Source organism: Symphalangus syndactylus, chromosome 10 (assembly GCF_028878055.3).
Source record: "Symphalangus syndactylus isolate Jambi chromosome 10, NHGRI_mSymSyn1-v2.1_pri, whole genome shotgun sequence".
Taxonomy (NCBI): Eukaryota; Metazoa; Chordata; class Mammalia; order Primates; family Hylobatidae; genus Symphalangus; species Symphalangus syndactylus.
In genome coordinates, this window is record NC_072432.2 from 121,576,605 (window position 1) to 121,596,003 (window position 19,399).

General features: G+C 46.6%; 1 protein-coding gene across 1 annotated transcript in view; it reads left to right on the forward strand.

Annotated features, from left to right (window-relative positions):
• The first annotated feature begins 296 nt into the window (after positions 1 to 296).
• EXTL3 (exostosin like glycosyltransferase 3) overlaps positions 297 to 19,399 on the forward strand; it is a 133,981-nt gene continuing 114,878 nt past the window's right edge. The window contains exon 1 of the mRNA XM_063610831.1: positions 297 to 351. The gene's annotated coding sequence lies outside the window, so the exon portion shown is untranslated. The remainder of the gene's footprint in view (positions 352 to 19,399) is intronic.

Here is a 19,399-nt window from a genome sequence, read left to right on the forward strand (position 1 = left end):
GCACCGGGCTGTGGGGCCTGCACGACAGTCTGGAACCTAGCTGCGAGGCCGCGAGAAGGCGGGCCCGGGAGCCGGCGGGGGCGGGGCCTCCGAGGAAAGGGCCGGGAGCCGACGCAGGGGCGGTGGGCGGGGCGTTAGGGGGCGGGGCCAGGAGCCTCCGAGGGGGCGGTGGGTGGGATCGGGAGCCGGCCGGCGAGGCCGGGGATGCAGTGAGCCGGGGGCGGGGCCTCAGGGGGCGGGACCGTGGAGAGGGCGGGGCGGGACCGTGGAGAGGGCGGGGCCGGGCCGCTGGCGCTGTCGCCGGCCGCAGTGGCCGCCGCTGGAGACCGCGGGACCTGGCGCTGCAGCGAGGTAGGGGCTCTTCGGGATCTTCCCTTTCGGGGGTGGGAAGTCTTTTCTTCGTGGTGCCAATGGGAGAAGCGGCGAGCTGCTAAAATTTAGAGACGGCTTCGCACTTCTCGCTGTAGCCGGGGCTTTGCCCGGGGGATCGATTTTAAAACTCTTTGTCTGGCCCTGTCGTCCTGCCCGCGGGCTGGACGTGGGGCGCCTGTTCCTGGGCGTCTGGGGCGTGCGATTGCAAGCTCGCGGTCCATGCCCCCTGCCTCGAGTGTGGACGTCAACTCCATGGTGGGCTGGGCTGGGTTTCTGCAGAGGCGGGAATCTGTGAGAGCTGGGAGAGTGTGGCTCTCAGCGGGGTCCGTATCACACTGTGGGCGGGGGTCCCGACCCCTGCTGCCTCGGGTACGGGTTAAGCGGCATCTGCCACGCGCCCGCCTCGCGCGCTGTCAGGAGGCGCTGTCCCCGTGGGTAAGCCCGTGCCGTGGGTGCCCTCCCGTCCCTGCAGCCCCAAACACACCTACCCCAGAGGACACCACAGAATGCGGACCCCAAAGCCAGCGGTACCTGCGAGCCCCTCAGCACAGCTGACTTTAATTTGGGATCCCACAATTAGAGCTTTTCAAAAGTTAAGTTTGGCAGATTGGAAGCCCGGGAATAGGGGGCGCTCGGAATGCTGAATTTTGTTGGTGTCTGTCCTCAGCCTGTTTCTGGGTCACCCTGCAAGGCTCCATCCGTTCAGTCTCACCCCTCAGTAAGAATGTCCTGCCCTGAAGGCTCCAGGCTGAGAGTCTAAGGTGACCCCATCTTTGCCTACTTTTCAAGGCTTGGCAAAGTACGTATGTCTTTTGATCCTTATCCCCCATGTAACAATTCATGTTTTTAAAGATATGTTTTTATTTAAAACCTTCACCCTGTATTTTCATTCCCATAAATACGAATTGGTTGATTTTACTTGTGAACTCTTTTAGGCATTTAGTAATAAAGGTTATAATTAGGAAAACTGAAAGATACTCATCAGGTAAACACGATCCTCAACAAATTTGCTGATAGCAAAAGACAGCAGATGGGAAATCAGGCAAGCTTGGTTTTAAAACATTTCTGCCTCTGAGAAGGTTGAACTATTCATATTATATTTATTGTTCATTCCAAGTCTAAAATGCTAGCAATGAACTCAGATTCCTTTTTTTGCTAGACAGTCATACCTGTTGACTTGAGATAATAAATAAGGAAATTCTCCTCATCCCGAGAACTGAAGAAAATTCTTTCAAATTGTTCTCACCTTACCTATCCCCAGGGAAAGGAGGTAAGTCTCAGAGTTGTTGGGATTCTAAATATTTTGTTAAGCAGAAATTCTTGCTGGTCCTTAACAAACTCTGAGTACTTTGCTCTGGAATTACCAGTTCTTTTTCAAAATGTGAAATTATGAATTGCCTATTACATACAATATTCCACATCTCACGTTAATATTCATTTAAAAGCATTGTGAGGCCAGGTGTGGTGGCTCACACCTGTAATCCTAGAACATCGGGAGGCCGAGATGGGAGGATTGCTTGAGCTCAAGAGTTCAAGACCATCCTGGGCAACATAGCGAAACCTCATGTCTACAAAAAATGAAAAAATTAGCCGGCATGGTAGTGAGCACCTGTGGTCCCAGCTACTTGGTAGGCTGAGGTGGGAGGATCACTTGAGCCTGGGAGGCAGAGGTTGCAGTGAACTGAGACCACCCCACTGCACCCCAGCCTGGGTGACAGAGTGAGACCCTGTCTCAAAAGATAAAAATCATTTTGTATTTGTGAGTAAAAAGAAACAAATCTTTAAAAGATTAAAAACAAGAAAAAATTAGTATATGTTAGTGATTACCATTTTGACTTCCCTGGAGCGACAGTTAACCCAAAAGATAAAACCAAAATCTAGTTATTAATAGTCACCAACACCATAGAACTAGAAGGCACCATTTGAAGCTTAAAAGGAAGTTTAAACACATGTTAAATTCAGACAATAACTTTGCACAGTGGTTTGCAAACATCAGTAAACGCAAACCCTCAAGTGATTCCTATGGAAAGACACTGACACTCAGATCAAGAAATTTAAATACAAATTCATGGACTTAACTAAAAAAATAAGCAGATCAAGTGTCTCCAACATCAACTGTAAATACACACACGTTAGGTTAATTTAAAAAATGACCCACTGTTTTTTACAACCTTCCAATGCCTGTATGCTTCCAAAAAGGCACAGCTGGCATAGTTTTTGCTTCTAAAGGAGGTAAATTTTAAAAACTGACCCGTAGTTACAGACTGGCATTTAGAGGAGTTAACACAAACAGGTGAGTGACTCACCAATTACTCATTTTTTCTGCGGATTATTTACCTACTAAGTGCAAGACTGGACTCATAGCTTTAGCTCACTCCTAGTGAAAACACTGCACATAGGATCTATAAATGGAGGCTGTGTCATCAAGACCTCAGAAGTAGGGGCTGGCGTGTTTCCTAAGACACTGATGAAACAGAAGCATCTCTCAGAAGAACCATAAAGACATGAGTAGTTCTGTGTTAAAACACATCATTTATTTTGAAGGGAAAAAGGAATGCAGAAAGAACAATAGAGAGGAACTCAGAGCATTTCCTCTGTGGCTTCCCCCTTTGTGGTGCCAATTTAAAAAAAAATTATTGTCTAATGATCCTAATTTTTAAATAATAGTCATGTAATGTGAGGTTATAGAAGCAGTTATTCTGAAGGAGATAGTCACTCACACATGAACTATCCAGGTTTCCAATAATAAAAACATCACTCTATTCCTATTTATGTATTTGTTCAATAAACACCCTAGCACAGTTCTAGGATTAGGAATATGAAGATAAATAGTTTAACATCTGACTTTAAGAAGCTGATCTAGTTGGGGAAATCAACCCAGAGATAATTATGCTCTTGGTATGATGATAGATGTCTGCTCGTAGTGCTATCGGACCTCTGAAAAAAATCAATGCCTGAAATTAGTATTAAAGGATGACTAAGTTTTAGCCAGAAGTGGGAGGAGAGTGCTCCAGGTAGAGGGGACAAACATTAACAAAATCATGGAGGTAAAGGCCAGGCACGGTGGCTCACGCCTATAATCCCAGCACTTTGGGAGGCCAAGGTGGGAGGATTGCTTGAACCCAGGAGTTTGAGACCAGCTTGGGCAATATAGTGAGACCACATTTCTCCAAAAAAAAAAAAAAAAAAAAAAAAAAAAAAAAAAAAGCCAGGTGAGGTGGTGCACGCCTGTTGTCTCAGCTACTTGGGAGGCTGAGGTGTGAGGATCTCTTGAGTCCAGGAGGTGGAGGTTACAGTAAGCTGAGATTGCACCATTGCACTACAATCTGGGTAACAGAGTGAGACCCTGTCTAAAAAAAAAATAATAAATTAAAAATTTTTTTAAAATGATGGAGATAAAGTACCAAAATATGAGGCCCAGAAAGATACAGAATAAGACTAAAGAAAGAGGATGGAGTCACACCATAAAAAGTCTTGTAAAGGCAGGGGGAGCCACTGGAAACTCTGGTGGGAGAATAACAGGATCAGATCTGCTTGAAGCAGCTTACTCTGAGGCTTCAGTGAAGAATGGACTTAGGAGGGTAGGAGGCAGGACAAGCTGTTAAGAGGCTGCAGCAGTGATTAGGAAAGAAATGATGAGGGTGCAGTGTTGGTGGAATGTGTGGCCAAATGGTCATGCATTCTTAGACATTATCAGCTTTCTTAGACATGATTTCATTTGGTTTTTGTAACCACCCTTTGCTTTTTGTAGGGTAGATTAATAGGCTCATTCTGTAAGTGTTTACTTAGGCGCTTTGTGTTCACTATCCCTGATTCTTATAAAAACCCTATAAATTGAGTATTATTAGTCCACTTCCCAAAAGTGTGTACTGAGGCACTGGTGAGGGCAGAGGCACAATGAGCCCCAGGTGCAGTCTTTTCATACAGGGCTCATTCTGAACAGCAGGTGGGTCCTTGCCTCTGAAGACTGAGGTGGGACAACCCTTCCAGGTAAACCCGCACCTCAGGCATCAGCATGGGAGTGAGACCGCAGTGCCTGGCTTCTCAAGCAGTGCTGTTTATGCATTTAAAAGTCCCCTGGCCGGGCGCGGTGGCTCACGCCTGTAATCCCAGCACTTTGGGAGGCCAAGGCAGGCGGATCACGAGGTCAGGAGATCGAGACCATCCTGGCTAACACGGTGAAACCCCGTCTCCACTAAAAATACAAAAAATTAGCCGGGCGTGGTCGTGGGCACCTGTAGTCCCAGCTACTCAGGAGGCTGAGGCAGGAGAATGGCGTGAACCCGGGAGGTGGATATTGCAGTGAGCCAGAGCCAGGATTATGCCACTGCACTCCAGCCTGGGCGACAGAGCGAGACTCCATCTCAAAAAATTTTTTTTAAAAAATAAAAAAAATTCCCCTCGAGGCTGGGCGCAGTGGCTCATGACTAATCCCAGCACTTTGGGAGTCTGAGGCAGGCGGATCACTTGAGACTGGGCAACACGGCAAAACTCATCTCTACAAAAAAATACAAAAATTAGCCTGGCATGGTTGTGCGTGCATCTGTTGTCCAAGCTACTAGTTCGGGCTGAGCTAGGAGGATCACTTGAGCTGAGAAGGTAGAGGCTGCAGTGAGCTGTGATTGCATCACTGTATTCCAGCCTGGGTGACACCCTGTCTCAAAAAAAAAAAAAAAAAAAAGTCTCCTTGAAGAAGATCGTATAGAAGTTCTGGAAAAAACGAAACATAGAATTATCATGTGATCAGCAATGCCACTTCTGGATTTAAAGCCTAAAGAATTGTAAGCAGGGATTTGAATAGATATTTGTACATCCATGTACCTAGCAAAGTTCTTTACAATAGCCAAAAGGTGGCTGCTGCCTCTGTTCATGGACAGATGAATGGATAAACAAAATGTGTCAATACAAACAATGGAATATTATTCAGCCTTAAAAAGGAAGTTCTGACACATGCTACAACATGGATGAACCTTAAGGACATCATGCTAAGTGAAATAAACCAGTCACAAAAGGACAGATACTATATGATTCTACTCGTGTGAGGTCCCTAAAGCCGTCAAGTTCATAGAGACAGAAAGCATGGGGGTTACCAGAAGCTGGGGGGAGGAGGAGTGGGGAGTTCGTGTTTAATGGGTACAGAGTTTCAGCCTGGGAAGATGAAAAAGTTCTAGAGAAGGACGATGGTGATGGTTACACAACAATGTGAACGTGCTTAATGTCATAGACCATTGCACTTAAAAATGGTGAAGATAAGCCGAGCGCATTGACTCAACACCTGTAATCTCAGCACTTTGGGAGGCTGAGACCAGTGGATCACCGGAGGTCAGGAGTTCAAGACCAGCCTGGCCAACGTGGTGAAACCCCGTCTCTACTAAAAACACAAAAATAATCTGGGTGTGGTGGCACATGCCTCTAATCCCACCTACTCGGGAGGCTGAGGCAGGAGAATCGCTTGAACCCAGGAGGCAGAGGTTGCAGTGAGCTGAGATCGTAACACTGCACTCCAGCCTGGGCAACTGGGTGAGACTCCATCTCAAAAAATAAAAAGAAATCGTTAAAATAGCTGGGCAGGGTGGCTCATGCCTGTAATCCCAGTGACTCAGGAGGCTGAGGCAGGAGGATCACTTGAGCTGAGGTTGAGGCTGCAGTGAGCTAGCATTGCACCACTGCTCCAGCCTGGGCAACAGAGCAAAACCTCGTCGCTTAAATAAAAAATGGTGAAAATGGCCAATTTTATGTTCAATCTATTTTACTACACACATAAAAAGTCCTATGGTATGTCACATTATGATCAGATTCCTAAGGCCTAGGAGCTTATGACAAACTTGTTTTTTGTTTGTTTGTTTTTTGAGACAGAGTCTCACTCTGTTGCCCAGGCTGGAGTGCAGTGGCACAATCTCTGCTCACTGTAATCTCTGCCTCCCAGATTCAAGCAATTCTCCTGCCTCAGCCTCCCGAGTAGCTGTGATTACAGGTGCACACCGTCATTCCTGGCTAAGTTTTGTATTTTTTGTAGAGATGGGGTTTCACAGTGTTGGCCAGGCTGGTCTCCAATTCCTGACAGATTTGTGATAAGGAAGACTAGGAAATGCAATCAGGAAGATTAAAATGGGCATCTCATAGATTCCAGCCCAAGGAAAGAATGCTGGCTGGATTCCTGGAGGAAAAATCACAGAATGAGAAGCTGGAAGGTGGCAGAGATGGCATTTAGTTCAACTTCCTCTTTTTACAGATGAGAACAGTGAGGCCCGAGCTATCCAGTGACTGCCTAGGGTCACTGAACAACTTCAAGCAAAGGGAGGATGTGAAGCCAAAACCTGTCCACCCTCCCCCACCCCCACCCTCCATTTCCCCCTGAAAGACGACCAGTGCCTGGTACTGAGAAGGAATCTCTGGGCTGACTGACAAAGCTGTGCTCTGGCTTGCTTTTCAAGCAGAAAACAAATTGAGTTTTCCATCTCAATCGGTCTTGCTACAGCACATCCATAGGACTACCATGGCTGAAGAGATTTGGGTGCTTAGAATTTGGGGTTTGGTTGCTGGCTGTCTAGGTATCAAGGTGGGAAAGTGGTGATGTTAGAGTGAGTTAGTTCATTCATTCATTCATTATCAAATATCTGAGGGCTGACAATGTGTCAAATATCTTCTCCAATTTCTAGTTTTTCTATCTAGTAACAACCATCTGCCATCTTTATTCTAGATGTTCTGCCAGTTGCTCTTGGACATAAACTTTTATGTAAGCTTTCATTGACTCCTGGATGGGGCCCCTTGGGAATAGGTAGAGTTGGAGAGGAGATGATATGAGATGAAGGTGGGCGGTGCCAAATGCCAGAGAGAGTTTCAGTTCCATCAAGGAAGCCACCCAGAGCCACAAGATTCCAATTCGGATGTGTGTCTAGAGGCTCTAAGATGCAGAAGGACTGGAATCCTGTTAGTGTAACTTGCTCCAGCAGAGACCAGGTATGGGGATTGCCTGGAGGTCTTAATGCCTGCATGGAGGTTCAGAGTGACACATGCAGCAGAAAACCCAAAAGACAGACTAAAAGGAGAGCTATTCAGAGACAAGCAGAGATGCAGAGAGAGAGAGAGAGATGTGGAAGGGAGTGCAATCTGGAAGAACCACAATTTTCCTGGGACGACATCCCAATCTTGTGACCTCTAAGGATAAAGCCAGGTTGACTCATCACGATGATGCATAAAGGTAGATAGAGCCTCTTTTTCTTTTTTAACTGATATGGTTTGGCTATGTCCCCACCCAAATCTCATCTTGAATTGTTGCTCCCATAATCTCCATGTGTTGTGGGAGGGACCTGGTGGGAGGTAATTGATACACGGGGGCATATTTTTCCCATGCTGTTCTCGTGATAGTGAATAAGTCTCATGAGGTCTGATGGTTTTATAAAGGGGAGTTCTGCACACACACTCTTGCCTGCCGCCATGTAAGATGTGCCTTTGCTCCTCCGCCTTCTGCTGTGATTGTGAGACCTTCCCAGCCATTTCGAACTGTGAGTCCATTAAACCTCTTTTTCTTTATAAATTACCCAGTCTTGGGTATGTCTTTATTAGCAGTACTAATACATTAACCCACTATTTGTACCTGCTTGCTTCCAGGAGAGTTGAGTTGTAGACTACAAGATAAAACATAACTTAAAAAATAAGGCACTAGGGTAGTTTAGTAAAACAATGACCAGCTTTGAAACCACTTATCAAACTCTGGAACCTTGGAAAAATTACCTAATCTACCAGAATGTTACGTTTCCTTATCTGTAAAATGCAGTAACAACTTTACAGAGTTGTTGGGAGAATTAGAAATCCATTAATGTTTTCATTCAACACTTTCACTGAGTGCCACGTTAGTGGCAATACTGTGTTAGGAGCAGAACAGGTAAGGATGGGTAAGACGTGGTGCCTGCCATTGAGAGGCTTATAACTGGGGCGGAGGAAGACAGACACGTAGATAGACAAGTGGGTGAGGTGTCAAAGAACTTTGCTGGAAATGCATACAGGAAAGAAAGAAGGTATATCAGGAAATGTGTGCAGAAAGAAGGAAGGCATGTCAGGAATGGCGTGGTGCCAGGCATATAGGAGATGCACAGTAGAGACTAGCTGTTTTTAAAATTATAAAACATAAAAGTGATCAAAGCAGTGAAGCAGAAATAAATCCCGTGGGACACCTGAGATGAGACATTTTGGCAGAGAATTTGGCTTTAAGTTTCTTAGAAGCCACGACAGAAAAGGAAACAGGTTGGGTGACATCATTTTCTTATTCTAGTAAGAGAAAGTACACAGATTCAACTTTAGAGAGGACATTTTTTTTTTTTTCTGGAGCTAAATCAAGGAAGGATTATCACGTGGCCTCCCTTGAATATAATTTTGAAGCTGTGAACAGTACCATCGGTAACATTTTATGGACAGCTCTGATGGTTTTTATACCACGGCACTCTTCTTACCTTTGATGGAAGCTATCTGGAGTTATGACTGATGTCTAAAGTGGTTTACTGTTAGAATCCTGGTGTGCTAGGATTCTGGGAGAGTCACTTTCAGGAAGTTACCTGGCGATGAGTCATCAGAAGAACCTGGAGAAGTGAGAGGACTGGAAGAGTTCTCATTGTTCTGAGCTCAGTTATTTTCTCTGTGCTACAGGGCAGAGGATCCCTTGGCATGAAATAAGAGCTAAGCGGTCCAACAGGCATTGAAGTGTTAAAACAAGAATAGAATAAGTCCTGTGCTAATCCTGACACAAGATAGCAGGCTCTGGGGATGATAATGCCTGCTGCTGATGGGCAGACCAGGGATTAGCAACCAACCAGGGAATATGCTTCAGATAAACTAAACAGGAGGTAGGGTGACGCCATGGAAAAGGCATGGACTTTGAAGTCAGGTATATCAGGTTCAAATCCTAGGTCTGCTAGTTGCTAGTTTCACAAAGTACTTAATTTTCTGATCCTCAATGGGCTATTAAGAGTTATCCTGGGCCGGGCACAGTGGCTTACGCCTGTAATCCTAGCACTTTGGGAGGCCGAGGTGGGTGGATCACAAAGTCAAGAGATCGAGACCATCCTGGCCAACATGGTGAAACCCTGTCTCTACTAAAAATACAAAAATTAGCTGGGTGTGGTGGCACCCGCCTGTAGTCCCAGCTACTTGGGAGGCTGAGGCAAGAGAATCACTTGAACCTGGGAGGCGGAGGTTGCAGTGAACCAAGATTGAGCCACTGCACTGCACTCCGGCCTGGCGACAGAGTGAGGCTCCGTCACACCGCCGCCCCCCCCCCAAAAAAAAAGTTATCTTGGGCCAGGCGTGGTGGCTTACGCCTGTAATCCCAGCACTTTGGGAGGCTGAGGCAGGTGGATCACCTGAGGTCAGGAGTTCGAGACCAGCCTGGCCAACATGGTGAAACCCCGTCTCTACTAAAAATACAAAAATTAGCTGGGCACCTGTAATCCCAGCTACTTGGAAGGCAGAGGCAGGAGAATCGCTTGAACCCAGGAGACAGAGGTTGCAGTGAGCTGAGTTCATGCCATTGCACTCCAGCCGGGGCAATAAGAGTGAAACTTCATTTAAAAAAAAAAAGAGTTATCTCGTATTTCTTGGTTGTTTTGCCAATTAAAGATAAGATATATAAACAATAATAATAGTAATAATAATGAGTGCCAACAATGATTGAGACCTTAGTGCAGGCCCTCTGCTAAGTGCTTTAACTGCATTATCTCATTTATTCTTTTTTTTTTTTTTTTTTGAGGCGGAGTCTTGCTCTGTTGCCCAGGCTAGAGTACAGTGGTATGATCTCGGCTCGCCACAACCTCTGTCTCCTGGGTTGAAGCAATTCTCCTGCCTCAGCCTTCCAAGTAGCTGGGATTTACAGGCATGCCACCATACCCAGCTAATTTTTGTATTTTTTAGCAGAGACGGGGTTTCACCATGTTGGCCAGGCTGGTCTCGAACTCCTGACCTCAGGTGATCTGCCTGCCTCAGCCTCCCAAAGTGCTGCGATTACAGGCGTGAGCCACCATGCCTGGCCACATTTATTCTTAATAGCAACTCTCTGTGGTACATACTACCTGGCAACTAGAAGATGCTCAGCAGATGGTATACATTAGTATCATTTGCTTAAAATTAATAAATAATAAAAATATTAAATCTGGCCCATTGTCTGTTTTAGTAGTCCATGAGCTAAGAATGGTGTGTAAATTTTTAAATGGTTGGGACAAAAAATTAAAATAGAGGCCGGGTGTCGTGGCTCACACTTGTAATCCCAGTGCTTTGAGAGGCTGAGGCAGGAGGATCACTTGAGGCCAGGATTTCAAGACCAGCCTGGGTAACACAGCAAGACCCCATCGCTACAAAAAATTTAAAAATTAGGCAAGTGTGTTGGCGCACGCCTGTATTCACAGCTACTCAGGAGGCTGAGGCGGGAGGATCACTGGAGCCTGCGAGGTTGAGGCTGCAGTGAGCCATGATTGCACCACTGCACTCCAGCCTGGGCATCAGAATGAGACCCTATCTGCAAAAATAATAATAAAAATAAAAAAATAAATCAGGCCGGGTGTGATGGCTCACTCCTGTAATCTCACTTTGGGAAGCTGAGGTGGGCAGATCACTTGAGACCAGGAGTTTGAGACCAGCCTGGCCATCTCTACTAAAAATACAAAAATTAGCCGGGCGTGGTGTTGGGTGCCTGTAGTACCAGCTACTTGGCAGGCTGAAGCATGAGAATCACGTGAACCCAGGAGGCGGAGGTTTCAGTGAGTTGAGATTGCCCCACTGCAGTCCAGCCTGGGTGACAGAGCGAGACTCTGTCTCAAAATAATAATAATAATATTTTATGACATGAAAATGATATAAATTTAAATTTCAGTGTTTATAAGGTTTCCTTGGAACACATTCATGCCCTTTTGTTGACATGCCGTCTAAAGATGTTACGTGCCATTTAAAGCCATCAGCACTGCATTAATCTTCAGTGGCTGTGACGGAGATACGAATGGCCTGCACAGCCCTACATGTTTACTATGTGGCCCTTGACAGAAAACGTTCGCTGATCCCTGATTTAGAACAAGACCTCCAGGGGCAGCTACAGAACAGAAACTCAGCCGACCTCTGTGTTAGCAAGATCGCCCAGGGGTGACTTTTCAGACATGGAATCTGGTAGGAGTGGAAATCCCATCTGCCCCCTTGTTGAGACCATGGACGAGGCCTATGCTGGACAGTCCCGGCATCCACATGGGCTGGGTTGAGGAGAGAAACAGGGCTGGGGCCAAGCCCATCTGGGGCCAGAACTTAGTGGAGCAGGCTGAGAAATCTGGGATCTCTGAGCTTTTTGTTTTTATGCTTTTGTATTTCATTGCTTTTCCCTTTATGTTTTAGCAAAAATTCTCTTTTAAAATTCTCGTCTAAGCTAAACCAAGGAATAGAAATGATCAATTCACAACTGGGCCAGGATAGAGTCCAAAGTTCTTCATTGTTCTTAAGCCACGCTGTGTCCGTCTGGCCCCTGTCACTTCCTTGTCAGGACTCCCCTCCTGATCGCTCCCTACCCCCGGCTCTGCTCAGGTCGTGGAGCTCGCAGCACCCAGGAAGAAGTCTGTTACACCCTTCATGCTGTTTTATCCTCTGCGGGTCCCTCCTTTTCCCACCCCTCCACACCTTCCCAACCTGGCGGAATCCTCAGCCTTCAAGATTCTGCTGAAGTGCCACCTCCTCCTCCGGGAGGCCCTCCCTGGCTCTTTCTGCCCATCCCGGAAGAGATGACCACATCTGCTGTTGTTTTTTTTTTTTTTTTTTTTTTTTGAGATGGAGTCTTACTCTGTTGCCCAGGCTGGAGTGCAGTGGCGCAATCTCAGCTCATTGCAACCTCCACCCCCCCGGGTTCAAGTGATTGTCCTGCCTCAGCCTCCGGAGTAACTGGAATTACAGGCGGGCACCGCCATGCCCAGCTAATTGTCTGTATTTTTAGTAGAGACGGGTTTTGCCATGTTAGCCAGGCTGGTCTTGAACTCCTGACCTCAAGTGATCCACTCGCTTCGCCTCCCAAAGTGCTGAGATTACAGGGCTGAGCCACCGCGCCCGGCTGACATCTGCTTTTTTGCCACACTCTACCTCCTGTCCTACCACCTGTCACACTGCATGGGCAATGTCCACTCTCTATGGATTCTTTCCCATTAGGGATGATGTTGTAAACTTAGCACCCCACATGGCTCCTGGACCGTGGTAACCTGGAGTGTGTGAAGGCTGAAAATGAGGATCAGAGTCCTCTGAAGGACCGGGAGGAATGAACTTTTTAGCTCAAGAGCTAGAAATTCCTCAATAAAAGATGATGTTGATAAATGGAAACTCAAGCAAGGAAGGCCTAGGGTGGCAACATTCCTGTCTGGGCTTTTTTCTTTTCCTTTATGTGAAGGATATTGAATAATTCAGCAGGAAATACCCTTAACTATAAAAGATAGAAAACACTAAGCAAGGAATGGTGGCACGCACTTGTAGTCCCAGCTACTCAGGAGGCTGAGGCATGAGGGTCACCTGAGCCCAGGAGTTTGAGACCAGCCTGGGCAACATAGCAAGACTGGTCTCTAAAAAAAAAATTTGGCCGGGCGCGGTGGCTCATGCCTGTAATCCTAGCACTCTGGGAGGCCAAGGCGGGCGGATCACAAGGTCAGGAGATCGAGATCATCCTGGCTAACACAGTGAAACCCCGTCTCTACTAAAAAATACAAAAAGAAAAAATTAGCCAGGCATAATGGCGGGTGCCTGTAGTCCCAGCTACTCGGGAGGCTGAGGCAGGAGAATGGTGTGAACCTGGGAGGCGGAGCTTGCAGTGAGCTGAGACTGAGCCACTGCAGTCCAGCCTGGGTGACAAAGTGAGACTCTGTCTCAAAAAAAAAAAAAAAAAAAAAAATTTTTTTTAAAAATTATCTGGGTTCAGTGATGTGCACCTGTAGTCACAGCTATTCAGGAGGCTAAGGTGGGATGATCACTTGAGGCCAGGAGTTCAAGACCAGCCTGGGCAACATAGTGAGACCCCTGACTACACACACACACACACACACACACACACACACACACACACACACACTATTCAAACAGAATATTAATGTAATACCTCTCCAAGGACTTCTAGCACACGGCTACATTGTAATTCATAGAAGACATTTCAGGAGGGGCTGAGACAATATTGTCCAACAACTTTTTTGACGATAAAACAAAATATAAGGGTAGAATTTTCTTTTATTTTTTAATGAGATGGGGTTTGCCATGTTGGCCAGGCTGGTTTTGAACTCCTGAGCTCAAGCAATCCATCTGCCTTAGTCTCTCAAAGTGCTGGCATTACAGGCGTGAGTCACTGCCCCCAGCCGAGAATAGAATTTGAAAAATGCAAATGTTGGCCCAGCGCAGTAGCTCACACCTGTAATCCTCGCACTTTGGGAGGCCGAGGTGGGTAGATCACCTGAGGTCAGGAGTTCAAGACCACCCTGGGCAACACGGTGAAACCCTGTCTCTACTAAAATACAAAAAAATTAGCTGAGTGTGGTAGTGCACACCTGTAGTCCCAGCTACTTGGGTGGCTGAGGCAGGAGAATTGCCTGAACCCAGGAGGCAGAGGTTGCAGTGAGCCGAGATGGCGCCACTGTACTCCAGCCTGGGTGACAGAGTGAGACTCCATCTCAAAAAAGAAAAAAAAAAAGGCAAATGTCTAACTTCGCCAGGAGACAAGATCTTTCAAGTGCAGATATCTCACATGAGCTCTTATCACCCTCAACAGAATGTTGTCACAGGACAAGGAAGGATTTGGGGCTGGAAGGATCTTACCTAATAGCCTCTTGGTATCTGCTCTCTCCAAGGGCAATATCTGCCCTTAAGAGAATTGTTGTCTGTAACTTTGATCTCAACTGGGTGATTGCTGAGCTCTCAAGACCTTTATCTTATAAGCACAGTTTGAGTTGGTTTTTTCATGCTCTCACTCTAGCCTAGGAATCCTTTCGGCCACTTTGGGCCTGTTGTGAGTTCCTAGGGTGGCAGATCTCCATGAGCTTGCCCGTTTACTCTACAGAAAACTTAGTGTTATAGCAGGTTGGCGCGTGGTGGCTTATGCCTATAACCCTAGCACTTTGGGAGGCTGAGACAGGTGGATCACCTGAGGACAGGAGTTCGAGACCAGCCTGGCCAACATGGCGAATCCCTGTCTCTACTAAAAATACAAAAATTAGCTGGGCATGGTGGCGTGTGCCTGTAATCCCTGCTGGAACCCAGGAGGCAGAGGTTGCAGTAAGCTGAGATCCTGCCATTGCACTCCAGCCTGTGCAACAAAGTGAGACTGTCTCAGAAAAAGAAAGAAAGTTTGGGGGTGGGGTGTGGAGAGGGAGGGAGGAAGGGAGGAAGGAAACATAGTGTTATATCAGCCAACCTAAAAGTTCCTCTTTCAGGTCATTAATGAAAAATATCCCAGTAATCACATTTCTTTATAAAAGAAACCTTTTATAAATCAGTCATCTTATTGTAATCAAACTTCTAGATTCCATTCTTTCTGAACAGGTTTGGGTAAAATGGGAACGGTTTCTATGATCAACTGAACTCTCCTAGCTTAGCTGATTTTCTAGCCAGCTTTCTCTCTCTCCTGTTCTCCACAGCAGATTTTCAAACACCCGCATTCCCCTTAAACCTCCCAGGCTCCCATCACTCCCAGCAAAGAGCCAGCCCGCTACTTTATGGAGACAGGAGAGACTGTCAGACAGTTCCTGCTGCTGTCCAGCTGCATCTGAGTAAGTTTTTCTCTCTTTCTATCTCATTCCAGCTGAAGAAGTATCACTCCTTTGATTAGGGCCAACCTTTAAATCTGTCGATTGAGTCAGTATGATAGTGGCCTCTGTCTATAATCCCAGCTACTCAGGAGGCTGAGGTGGGAGGATCACTTGAGCCCAGGAGTTTGAGACCAGACTAGGCAACACAGCAAGACCCCATCTCTAAAAAAAAAAAAAAAATCAATCAATCTGTGGATTGGCCTGTGCTCTAGGCCTCCTCCCTCCTCCCTCCTCCCTCCTCTAGGGTCTCTCTCATTGATGATCACCTCTTCTGCATCCTTCTCAGCCTCTGCACCTTGTCCCATCTCATCCATCAAAATCCATCTTCCTCCAGCAACCCTCCCCTTCACAGCCCAGCTTCTTGGCTTAGAATTATTTCTATCCAGGGACCTCCTTCCTCCTTGGCTCCCCAGCTGCCTTCACTCTGGCTTCTATTCCCCTGGCTGCAATGAAACTATCCTCGAAAAAGTCACGGCCACTTCCCTGCTGCTAAACCCAATGTATGTGTCCTAGTCCTTATCTAACTTATCTCCTGAAAGCATTTGGCTTTCCTGACGCACGTGTCTTTGAGTAATTCTCTTCTCCTGGCCCTGTCCTCTCCCACTTTCTTTCCTCCTTTTCCTCGTGCTGTTCGTTCTCGGTCTCATCTTCCTGGATCCCTTCTTCTAAGGCAGTTCTACCCTGGGCCTCCTACTCTCCCTGTACCCATCTTCTTGGAATTCTTTTTGTTCCAAGTGACAGAACCCAAACTCATGGGTTTGTTGGTAGTGGTGTTTTGCTTGGTTGGTTGTAACAGCCAAGCAAAGGGATAGTTGAGTTTATGGAGCTATTTATGGTTGCACAATTAACTCCATAAACTCAACCAACTAAAACACCACTACCAACGAACCCTATGACAAAGGAAATGCATTGTTTCACACACCTGAAAAGCCAGAGGTAGATCTGTGGTATCTGGCCTGGAGACATAAAGTCGGGTCGTCATGCTCAGCCTCCCCCTGCCTGTCTCTTGGCTTGTTTTCCTCTGTTCGCTCCACTCTCAGGCAGCCTCTTTCCAAGTGATGGCAAAATGCCTGCCAGCATCTCCAAGCTGAGACCCAGTCCTCTTAGCAAACACAAGACAATCTTCTACCCAGTTTCTTAAGCTGGAAGTCTAGGATTCTTTTTTTTTTTTTTTTGAGATGGAGTTTTGCTCTTATCACCCGGGCTGGAGTGCAATGGTGCAATCTCAGCTCACTGCAATCTCTGCCTCCCTGGTTCAAGCGATTCTCCTGCCTCAGCCTCCTGAGTAGCTGGGATTACAGGCATGTGCCACCGTGCCTGGCTAATTTTGTGTTTTTAGTACAGACGGGGTCTCATATGTTGGCCAGGTTGGTCTTGAACTCCTGACCTCAGGTGATCCGCCCACCTCAACCTCTCAAAGTACTGGGATTACAGGCATGAGCCACTGAGCCTGGCTAGGAATAATTTTTTTTTTTTTTTTTTTTGAGATGGAGCCTTACTCTGTCACCCAGGCTGGAGTGCAATGGCGTGTTCTTGGCTCACCACAACCTCCACCTTCTGGGTTCATGCAATTCTCCTGCCTCAGCCTCCCAAGTAGCAGGGATCACAGGCGCCCACCACCACACCTGGCTAATTTTTGTATTTTTAGTAGAGACAGTGTTTCACCATGTTGGTCTGGCTCGTCTCGAACTCCTGACCTTGTTATCCGCCTGCCTCGGCCTCCCAAAGTGCTGGGATTATAGGCGTGAGCCACCGCGCCTGGCCAGAAATCATTTTTGACTCCTATTCCCCAACATCGGCTTTGTCACCAAGTCCAGTCCCGGATTCTCAATCTCTCTGCGTCCCTGCTGCCAATAATCTAATTCAGGTCACTGTCCTTTGTCTCCATCCCTGTCTGACCTCCTGGGGGTTTCCTGCCTCAGGTTCTGCTGCTCTGCAGTCCGCTCTTCCTGTCACAGCCGGGACCATCTTTTGAAAACGTTAATCTAGTCCCATCCCTTCGATATACAAAGCCCCTATTAGCAGGAAGCTGAAGCAAAACTCCGTGTTATGTTTTCTGTAAGGCGCTGCCTGCTGCGGCTCCTGCCTGCCCCTGCCTGCCTACCTCTTTATACTTCCCCTCTTGGTCCCTGCGGTTTGGCCCCTGATGCCAGATCAGCCACTCCCTCCCGGTTCTCTCTCCATCCTACTCCCTCCACCTGGACCGTTCCCCTCCTGAGTCCCTCCTGACAGCTGCTTTTTGGGTCTCAAGTTAGACATAACTTCACCGAGGACAGCCTTTCATACTGCAGTATGTATATACTCTTCCTGTTAGAACATTCTACTTTTTCCATCTTAGCACTTACCACCCTTTCTTGTAATTGCTTGTTAAATCATCCATACCTATGGGTTGGGCGCGGTGGCTCATGCCTGTAATCCCAGCACTTTGGGAGGCCAAGGTGGGCAGATCACTTGAGGTCAGGAGTTCTAGACCAGCCCAGCCAACATGGCAAAACCCTGTCTCTACTAAAAATACAATTAGCCAAGCGTGGTGCATGCTTGTAATCCCAGCTACTTGGGAGGCTGAAACACGAGAATCACTTGAATCCGGGAGGCAGAGGTTGCAGTGGGCTGACATTACACCACTACACTCCAGCCTGAGCAACACAGTGAGACTCTGTCTCAAAAAAAGAAGAAAAAAAATCCATACCCCTCTGCAGACTCTAAGGTTCATGAGTGCAGATATTTGCTTTGCTTTGTGAAATATCCCCAATATTACAAAGTAGAACTCAATATATTTTTGTTGACTTGTATCATAAAATGAGATGCAATTGTATTAGTGGTTTTGCAATTCTCTTCTAGATTTTAGAATTTAGATTGATTCCATAAACTGGAAAAAATATATAATAGCTACTCTTTCTCTTTATTTATATGCTTATGGTTCCCCCTTAACAAACGGTAAAGTTTGAGAATTGAAAAGATCTTAGTAAAATCTAGCACTAATTCACTTCATTTGACAGCTTAGGAAGGGGAGGCTCAGAGGGTCTCCGTAACTTGCACAAACCACAGAGCTATTTATGGTTGCATAATTAGATCCATAAACTCAAACTTAGAGACCCCGACTTTCAGTCCAGGGCTTCACCATGGTATTAACACTTTTATTAGTACTTTTATGTATTTTTAACTTAATTATATTTTTGAGACAAGGTCTTGCTTTGTTGCCCAGGCTGGAGTGGAGTGGTGCGATCATAGCTCACTGCAGCTTCGACCTCCCGGGCTAAAGCAGTTCTCCTGCCTCAGCCTCCCAAGTAGATGGGACCACAGGCATGTGCCACTACACCCAGCTAATTTTTATATTTTTGTGGAGATGGGATCTCAATATGTTACCCAGGCTGATCTCAAACTCCTGGGCTCATGTGATCCTCCTCAGTCTCCCCAAGTGCTGGGATTATAGGCGTGAGCCACTAAGCCCGGCTGTTATTAGCACTTTTAACAGACTAGTGTAGTATGATTTGTTTTGTATTAATACAAAGGAATCTTATTGCGTATAGCCTCACGTTTTACTTTTTTTTTTTTTTTTTTTTTGAGTCGGAGTCTGGCTCTGTCACCCAGGCTGGAGTGCAGTGACGCAATCTCGGCTCACTGCAAGCTCCGCCTCCCGGGTTCACGCCATTCTCCTGCCTCAGCCTCTCCGAGTAGCTGGGACTACAGGCGCCCGCCACCACGCCCGGCTAATTTTTTTTGTATTTTTAGTAGAGACGGGGTTTCACCGTGGTCTCGATCTCCTGACCTCGTGATCCGCCCGCCTCGGCCTCCCAAAGTGCTGGGATTACAAGCGTGAGCCACCGCGCCCGGCCACGTTTTAGTTTTTAAAGTGTACTTTTGGATCCTGTACATCTCAATAGATTTTCGGGAGGAAAATCACTCTCAGGTCTGTAGACGCCTGGGTATCCTCTAAGGTTCTGTGCTCCACCGGTCGGGTTAATACCTAACACATTGCTCACAAAGAGCCAGATGTTACACATTGTATTCAGTTCTCCTACAGTTTCACCTCAGAAGGATAATGACTGAGTAGATGCCATCTGGATTTGATGATCTGGGGAACGCTTATGTTGTGTAAAAGAAGTAACAGACTGTGGTTTAACTCTTTGTGTTAACCGTTCCCTGTTGCTTCTGTGAAGTTTACAGGACTCACTGTTAACTTCACAGGGGCAATGGAACAGTCCATTATGAAACATGAGCTTGAAAAGAAAGCT